This window comes from Callospermophilus lateralis, chromosome 1 (genome assembly GCF_048772815.1).
Source record: "Callospermophilus lateralis isolate mCalLat2 chromosome 1, mCalLat2.hap1, whole genome shotgun sequence".
Lineage (NCBI taxonomy): Eukaryota > Metazoa > Chordata > Mammalia > Rodentia > Sciuridae > Callospermophilus > Callospermophilus lateralis.
The window spans coordinates 141,715,328-141,724,951 of NC_135305.1; the positions used below are offsets into that span (position 1 = coordinate 141,715,328).

The following is a 9,624-nucleotide window of genomic DNA, read 5'->3' on the forward strand; positions in this document are numbered from 1 at the left end:
AGAAGATAAAAAAATCAAGAGGAAAATATATTCAGTGAAGGTTAACTGCCCTTTGAAGAAACAGCCTTGAAAATAACACAGACAACATATCTTCCCTGCAGCAGTTTAGATTTCCCACAATCAATCAAGAACTTAAAACCTCCCTAGTCTTCTCCAACTTTAACTGACACCAGCTCACTCACCACAACAACCAATTGAGTGGAAATGAAAGGTAAGTTGTGCATCCCACATTAACATGGTGACTGGTCAACATGGAACTTTCATTGTTAGCACATGCCACATTCTGAGCTGCTACTCTTAGTAAGTATATTTTACATGTCCAAGTGTGTTGTTGAAGAGTTTGTGTATTGCTTCAAAAACTGAAACCTAGACCCACACATTAATATTTCCTGTTGATGAAAATAAGTTAAATCAGAAAAAAAGGATTTACTCCCAAAATGATTTCATTGATCATAAAATCATGGGATGAAAGGGACGCATATCTACAGTTTTGAGAATCAAAAAAGATTCCATTCCTGGTTTGTAATTCTAAACCTACACATGCCTCAATCTTTCTGAATATCCAAACATTTGTAGATAGAGAAAATTAAAACATCTTTTTGATTCAAAATGAAAATATATACAAAGTATTATCTTTTAAGTGTTGAAAAAATTTTCCGAAGGGAGAACTTTTAAGATCACATCCCCTTATTGAAGTTTGAAAACAAAACTATTTTCTATTTAGTATGATTTAATCCAGTCATTTGAATTTATCTTCCTCTTCTATGACTCTTGCTGTGGAATCCGTTCTTTTGCTTCTCATCCTACCCTGTCATGTCATACCACAAAAAGTCATGGTTGAACATGCACCTGATGAGGTCTATACAAACAATGTATGCAATGCCTTCACATTGTAAAAGCTATCTATGCTAAATCCAAGATCAATATCATTACTAAATGAGATAAACAGAAAGCATTTCCTCTAAGGACAGAAACAAGACAGAGATACTCTCTTTGAAACTCTAGTCAGAGAAATCAGACAGATGAAAGAAATTAAAATGATTTGCATTGAATAAGAACTCAATTTATCACTATTGCTGATGACATACTTCTATATTTAGAAGATCCAATAAATTCCCCCCAAAAGCTTCTAGAACCAATAAATGCATTCAGAAAATTAGGATATAAAATCAATACCCGTGAATCAAATGCATTTCTCTATATAAGCGATGAATCCACAGCAAGAGAAAGTAGGAAAACCTCTCCATTCACTCTAACCTCAAATAAATAGAATACATGGAAATCAATCAAACAAAGGAGATGAAAGACTTCTACAATGAAAACAATAGAACTCTAGGGAAAGAAATTTAAAAAGATCTTAGAATATGGAAAGATTTCTTATGCTCTTGGATAGGTTGAATTAATAAACAAAATGGCCATACTACCAAAACTTTTACAAAGATTAAGTGCAATTCCTATTAAAATCCCAATGACATTCTTTTTTATTAAAAATACCAGGCTAAGGCTAGTGCTCTCCCACATGGGATCTTTCCCCTGGGGCCTCTCGTGGTCCTCTTTCTGTCTTTAGCTTATGCTTTCCCTCAGAGAAGTCATTCCCTGTGGACCTTCAGGACCTTTTTTTTGCTTGGGGCTTTTTCTGTCTCCGAGGTTGCATCTGCCTGGGAGGTTCTCAGAATATTCTTCCTGGCCCCAGAAACTCAGGCAACTCTGAATAAAGCAAATCTGGGAACTCTATAGACACAACAGCAACTCTGGACACATTGAGGAGCCATTCCCTCCTGGCACCCCACTGGGACCCACAAGCCAGGTGGATAGGTCACTACAGGAAGCACTTGGGGTGCAAATGCTGCCACTGCTGTAACTTTTGCTCCTGCTGATTCTGATTCCATCACAAAAGGGGCTTGAAGAGGTGTTGAGTATGGGAATCTCACTGAGGTTGGCACTGGATAGGGAACAGACACTTGCACAAGGGGTTGCATTGCCTGGAACCAAGGACATGGGTATACTGGCACATAAAACAAAGGTGCTGGGGCTGGCATCTGGGCCTCCAAATGTGGCATGCCCTGTGCTCCAGCTGCCACCACCTCTGCTTGCTTCTCTTCTTCCAGAGACCATGCCACAGGACCATGCTTTTGGGCTCCCATAACAGGTAACACCTTTGGGAGTAATGGATCTGCCAACACTGTCCTCTCAGCCTGAAGTAGCCTCTGATGTAGCACTTCACACTCATGCTTCACCTGCTGCAAGGCAACCTGAGTGAAGCACAGCTGAGTGGTAGCATCTTCATGCTGCTCATGCAGTCATTGCAGATCAGAGGCCAAAGCCCAGCAAGCAACCTCATGCTCTTCCACCTGATCCTGCAGCTGACAGACCCCACTCCCCTGCTGCTCCCACAGCTTGGCCACCACTTGAATGGCCAGGGCCATTTCGCTCCAGGTGCACAACCTGGAGTTCTCCAGGCACCTGAGAGTCCACCACCACAGTGTGAAGCCGGCCCTCCACCTTGTTCCAGGTATGAGAGTGAAAGGCCATGTAGAACTCCGGGCCACCACCACTCAGGAAAACTTCATTATTAATGAATCAGACCACCTCCTTGTGGCAAAAGCCCCTGGCATGGTCACCAAACTCCACTGCCATGGTTGCTGCAGCCTTTATTTCTTAATTTCATAAAAACAAGATGGATATCCTCCCCCTGTTCATTTATTCACTTTTTTATTAAAATATATATTCATTTTAATTTGTTATATATGATTGCAGAATTCAATTCATTTCACATTATACATAGAGATCACCATTTTTCAAGTCTCTGGTTGTACACAAAGTATTTTCACACCATTCATGTCTTCACATATGTACTTAGGATAATAATGTCTAACTAATTCCACCATCATTTGTACCCCATGCTCTCTCATCATCATTTGTACCCCCTCCCTTCACTTTGCCCTATCTAAAGTTCCTCCATTCCTCCCATGCTCTGCTATCATTGATATGAGTCAGCATCCTCATATCAAAGAAAGCATTTGGCCTTTGGTATTTTGGAATTTGCTTAATTCACTTAGAATTTTATTCTGCTACTCTATTCATTTATTTGTAAATGCTATTATATCATTTTCTTTTAATTCTGAGTAATATTCCATTGTGTATATATACAAAAGAGTCTCTATGAATTCATCTATTGAAGGGCATCTGGTTTGGTTCCACAATTTAGCTATTGTAAATTGTGCTGCTACAAACATTGATGTGTCTGTGTCCCTGTAGTATGCTATTTTTTGGTCCTTTGCATCTAAGCTAAGAAGTGGGATAGCACGGTCAAATGGTGGTTATGTTGCAAGTTTCCAAGAAATCTCCATACTGACTTCTAGATTGGTTACACCAAATTACAGTCCCACAAGCAATATATGGTGAATACTCAGCCAGGTAATCCTACTGCCTGTGGTGGCACTGCCCCAAGTAAGCCCTGGGTGGCTCGGGGCCTGGGAGAGTGGCAAGATCTGTGCCCTTTGGCTGCTTAGAATCTACCAGCAGAAATAATCCAGATTTTAATCAACTAATGTGGCCTGTTTGTGATTATTTTTTTTGTGTGTGTGTGATTTTTGATTTCTTCATTTTAAAAAAAAAAGTGCTTATGGAAAAACAAGTTGATTTTTGTTTCCAAGAGTTAAAAGTACTCTTCAAAAAATTAAATAAAAGAACATGGAATACATGGAACTGTTTTTCTCATAAGCACTTAAGTGAGTGAATGTACCACAAGGAAGGTATCACAGGCACATTAGGATACTCAGGACTGCACCTTCACCCAGCTGAATCTCACTGTGGGCAGGGTTCTGCACTTGGGCACAGAATTGGGTTTCTGTTTATATCCAGGGGTGGAGGATGTGTACAAGACTCACATACACATTAAAATACCAACAACGTCCTCTGGCTACAAGGTAGACTCTGCCTCACAGCTGAATCAGAGTTGCAGAACATGGGGTGACTGGAGAACATTGGTGGCCAGCACTCCCTATTCCCAGAGTGACCATGGATAACTCAGTACTATGGGGCAGAAGGTAAGAAAACCAAGGCAGCAACACCTGGCCTTGACTCAGGGGACCAGAGGCCATGGCCTACAACCAACTCCCTTTTGCCCAAGGAGGTGGTCTGCAGGAGGCATTGACAACACTGACTCTGTCAACAGTTAGACCAGTGACTGGGCTGCAGTTCCTGGATGGCAGATATGGAGTTATGCCAGGCTTGTCCCCAGCACTGAGCTCTGTCCAAGTTGTCTGTGGAACAAACCACCTAATTGCTGTATTTATTCACTTGTGTGCACAAATCAAGAAAAGTACAGTTAAAATTCACATGAGGTGTGATCTCTTAGAATCATGTTTAAAAGAGGAGAATAGCAGCTCTCCTACAAAAAGAGGTTTATGGAAGATGTTAGAATCACCTAGTGACTGCAGGAGACTGGACACAGGGGGACTAGGCTGCAGAGTGAGCCACTGTCTCAGTGGCTTCTCATGAGGCACACACTGGCTGGTCAATTTGCTTGCTAGCCACTGTGCTTAGAAATATTTTACTAATCCAAGGCTGTGATTACAATTTTCAGAGGAACTGCTCTGGCTGCTAGGGACCATTGTGTCTTTTATTAAAAGCATTGTTCTGGGAGCTTCTGACAGACACTAGGCATTTTAGTGCTTCCCAGAAGGTGGCCACTGCCTCCTCAGCCTTGAGCATCTGAACTACCAACTGACCAGAGTTCCAGCCAGGATGACCCTCACTGTGAAGGTAAGAACCAAACTGCATGTCCAGCAATGGCTCCTGAGTGGACCACAGAAAGCTGCAGTTAGGAACACCCTCCCAAATCAAAAGACAACATTTTTCAAAAATATATTTTTACAGCACTATAACTAATTTACAAAAAGATACAAAAATTATATTTACCAGGACACATCTGTTAAATAAAAAACATCATGTTAGTGTCCATATGTACAGGGCTATGTACAAGGATTCTGGTTCTTGCTCTCCTTAGAACAATAGCCCATGCCCAATGGGACCCAGCCTCGCAAAGCTGCACGGGGGACAGCAGAGGCAAAAAAGACCCTCCACACAGTGGCACCCTCTCCATCCTATGTCCCCAAAACTTACCCTGGCATCAGGTGATATTCCTGGCAGCCTCACGGAGGCCGGCAGGAAATAGGGCTCAGCCTCCTCTGTCAGGGTGAGCAGCAACGACTCCTTTGAACAAGCAACCGGGCAGAAACAGAACCATTTCTGTATGAGAAAAGACAACATGAAAACCAAAAGTGTGACAGGTCTGTGGATAAGAAAACAGACTCAAACGAAAATTCTTCCCAATCCACACTGAAATCCACCCAGGAGCCCCATTTCATGGCACTGCCAGCCACAGTCTGATGGAGCCTGTTAGGAGTTTGTCTTCCACTGACCTTTCAGGTCAGCAAATTTGAGCACAGCGCCCAGAAGCCTCAGGCTTAAGGTTACCACAGAGCTGAGAACCTGGGCAGCACAAGGGCTGCTGTCCCCAAACCCCAGGAAGCACAGAGTAGGGGCACAGGCAATAGGAACTGAGGGGCTAAAGGGAGGGGCAGCAGCTCCAGGAACCTGGCCATCCACCACAAGGTCTCTGACTCCAGCAGCAATGACGGCATTCAGGAGGCCATCCAGCTGTGTCAGTTGGAGAAGACCAGGAAGGAGGCCATCAGGGATCTGCCACCAAGAGCCCTGCTCATCAAGAAGGGGCTGAAAGTTGCCAGCAGCCTAGGCAGCTCACTGAAACTTGCCTTCCCTGAAGTACCAAGGAGAACACCCAGCAAGAGAAACTCAGCAGTCCCCAAGGGGCTTGGACTCTTATGACCTCTCCAAGCCACCAAAGGATGCCACAGCTGCTGCACCTCCATCAAGCACCACCACCAGAAGGGAGCCTATGGAAGGGGTCTTGGCAGGGCAGACACTTCTGCTGAGCTGATGTGCACTGAAGCACTCCTGGATATTACCACGACCACCCATTAAGGGCAGCAATAGGCCTGCCTTTGTGAGCACACTCTTCTCTCCCCCAATGTGCCTTCCCACTCGAATGGGAACAACAGCTCTGTGGACAGTTATGACAGCAGAGAGCAGGAGATCTGGATGTTTTTGTATCTGAAGGCTCAGTCAGGAAGCCTGCTGGCCAGAGCCAAAAGGTGCTCACAGCCCAACCCAGTCCTACTCTCCCCACTGGGCCACAGCAGTTAGACTGGTGACCCTACGTATCCTCTCCCTAAAACCCCAGACCTGCCACTGAGCTCCAAAAGGAAACACAGAGGTGGCAGCCATGCTGTGCGTTTGTCCACACCCCAAAAAACAAGGGAGATGAAATAAAGTGCTCAGGATGGCGAATGCAGTTGGGGCATGCTCAGCCTGGCCATAGCAGGCAGGACTTATCCAGACAGGGAAAAGCAGGTGAGGGTCCAAGAAGGGAGTTCCAGGCCAGGATCTAGCATGTCCTCTCAAGACCTTTCATGCTCAGTGGCATTTGAAAGTCTCAAGACCTCTGGTACAGGGGAAGGCAGAAGAAGAGAGGAGTGTTGGCAAGAGAGACAGCTCTAAGGACAGAAGGAGCTTGCTGGACAGCCACCAGGACCTGGACACAACCATCAAGGACATGCTAAGATCCAAGCAGAAGCTCAAGAAGAATTGCAGGGATCCCTGGGAAGCATGAAGGAAAAAGTTCAGGTTCAGCCCCCGAGAAGCAGTTGGTGCCCAAACTGTTTGTGATCTTTAACCTGAGGAAAACTTGAATGATTATTTAGGAGTCAGGAATTTCCCCATACAGATGGATACCTGACTTCATTTCTCATTAGTTGGATAAGAAATTTGTAGCTATTATAATCCAAGTGTGATTTCTTTAGTGATTTTTTTTGAGCAGAGCATGATTTTCTCTCATATGTGTCCACATTCCTATGAGATGCCAGTAGGAATGCAGGCCTAGTGGAGCTAGAGGAAGTTTCTATGTTTCCTTTTTAAAATTTCCCCCCTGATAATTTGTCCTTAGGTAAGTATCCTAAAAGTTAACTCCTGAAATGATTAACCAAGGCCCTGTGGAAGAAATTGCAGACCATGTGGCAGCTTTGTTCAAACCCTGGAGAAGATATTTTTGGTGGAATAACAACTTGGTTAATGCAATAATCAATTGAAGTTTCTTAAAAACAAGCCCCTTCACCTATTGATCCCTGCTTTTTCTTTAAAACCCCAGTCAGCCTTTACCTTGACTGAACACTTGCTGGGTTTCTAAACTGAAACTGTATTTCCTGATATGCAAATCTGTTCTGGACCTGAATAGAATCTGTCTTCGCTATGAGCTTAATCCTTTCTTGGTTGGAAATCCTGTTTTGACAGGATCCTGCTGCACTCCGTGGTGTCCAGGTACTGCCATACTCACTGCAGCCAACTTTTGTCACCTATTGGAACCTATTGGAACCTCCCTCAGCATCCCTTCAACAAACAGAAATCCAGATGGATCCCAAGAACTAATGGGCCTTTGGACACAGGATCATCTCAGCCCAGCCATTTTCCCCAGAATAAATTTTTCCCTGGGCAGCTCTCCTCTCTCACAGCCTTGTCTCCACTGGCTGATATTAAAGAACCACAACATTATATTGTCAAAATGACCTCAATTATGGCCCAAATTACCTCTCTTTAGGAATGTCCTGGGAGCAGAGTTGCAGAATAAGGGAGTTTACAAGGAGAAAAATCATGGGTATCAGGGTTCTGGAGAGGGATGTGGGGTTGTAACTCCAAGTCCCTGAGGCAGAGGAGGAAAGGCACAGAGGTTTTGGCTTTACTTCTCCTTTGCCTTTGACCCTATGGTTCACCCTACCTGGTCATTAATTGTATGCTTCTCTCCAACATAGTACTTGGCCTTATCCTCAGCATGAGTGCTAGCAATGGTTAGGTAGTTGTTTGCCCAGGGTTGGAGCAAGTGAGTGATCAGAGATCCCATACTCCTTGCTGTGGTTGCCTTACTGTTCACCTTCATTACATGCAGGCAGCTCTCTCCTGGCCTCTGCTTATACCACCCCATGAAGTAGTTGCTGTGTTCACTGCTTAGGTGACTGTGGCTGAGGCTCCCAAGTGAGAAAGAAGCAGATGGGGACTTGATCAGCACAAGCAGAGCACAAAGACTTGAGAACATACAATTTTGTGAGTGACAGTGGGTGCTCAAAACAATGGGAAAGACGTAACCTTAGAAGCTTTGTTTGGAGGAACATACCAAGAGGGTCCCCACATTGCTTTGGGAATATCTGGCCTATGGGGAAAACAAGGTAAATGTAAAGCCAGTCCAAGGTGGACAGGAAGTGTTTCCAAACATTATGTCCTGAGGTGCCCAGTTGGGCCTGAATTAGGCAATACTCTTTTTAATCCTGTGTTCTTGCAGCTAGAGAGGGAGGAGCAGTTTTTTATTCTCTTCAGCAGCTTGTTTGTCTATGCTTTTGTACGAGCAATGAGCCTGGTGGCTTTGTGCTGGTATTTTTCTAATTTCAGATGAAGGGCCACATGGGGCAAGTTGCAGTAGTTAATACTTGGAATCCCAGAAGCTTTGGAGGCCAAAGCAGGAGGATTGTGTGTTCGAAGCCAGCCTCAGCAACTTAGTGAGGCCATAAGCATCTCAGTGAGATCCTCTCTGTAAATAAAATATCAAAAAGGCTGATGCCCCTGGGTTCAAACTTTGGTACCAGAAAAAGAAAGAAAGAAAGAAAAGAAAAGAAAGAAAGAAAGAAAGAAGGAAGGAAGGAAGGAAGGAAGGAAGGAAGGAAGGAAGGAAGGAAGGAAGAGTAGAGGTACATGTGGATGTCATGGGTGGAAAGGACAATTCACCTAGAAGCAGCAGCCTCAGTGGAAAAGTAATGAATGAATGATGCTCTCTGCACTGGAGCATTTCTAGGAGTTCCCACCCTGAGTCTCACGGTGCCAAATGCTGGCCACAGGATAAATGGCACCCAAAGTGCATCATCAGTACATGCAGAATTACCAATTCTGCACCATTATTATATTGCAGCCTACTCGATAAGAATCTTAAACAAGATACTTCACCTCAACATTTGAAATAACCCAAATTTATTCTTGAGCATAATATGTCCCCTTGTGTTCCGGTGAAGGAATAATCATTCAGAGATTAAGAGATCTTGCTTAAGGGGCTGGGGTGGTACTCAATGGTAGTAGCATGTGTGAGGAACTTTTTAAAAAAGAGAGAGATTTTGCTTAAGAGAGAAAGTCTATCAAGAGTCCTTAGAGGAGACTCACCTCAGGGCAGTCCTTTCTGGCCATCCATGGCCTGCCTCCCCACCCATCTCCTCTTCCTTCACTCAAGCCTTCTGAACCCTCTTGTCAGGAACCTTTCTCCCTTTATCCAAGTGCACTTTGCTCTGTAAGACAGGAAAGGGGACATTTCTTCTACTCCTCCCATGGCAGGTTACAAACAAGAATCTCTGGAATATGAGGAGAGACTGGCATCCTGGACTTGAAAGCATAATGGGAAGGCACAGGATCTTTGAGAAGAACAGGGACCCTGGGGCATAAAGAACATACCTGTGCTGCTGGGTTGGCCCGTTTCAAGCTCTGAACTCGGGAAAGTTCCTCTGCTCTCTG

General features: G+C 44.3%; 1 pseudogene; it reads left to right on the top strand.

Annotated features, from left to right (window-relative positions):
• Nucleotides 1-2,228: 2,228 nt before the first annotated feature.
• LOC143399119 (protein phosphatase 1 regulatory subunit 26-like) lies at nucleotides 2,229-6,697 on the top strand (annotated as a pseudogene).
• The last annotated feature ends 2,927 nt before the right edge of the window (nucleotides 6,698-9,624 follow it).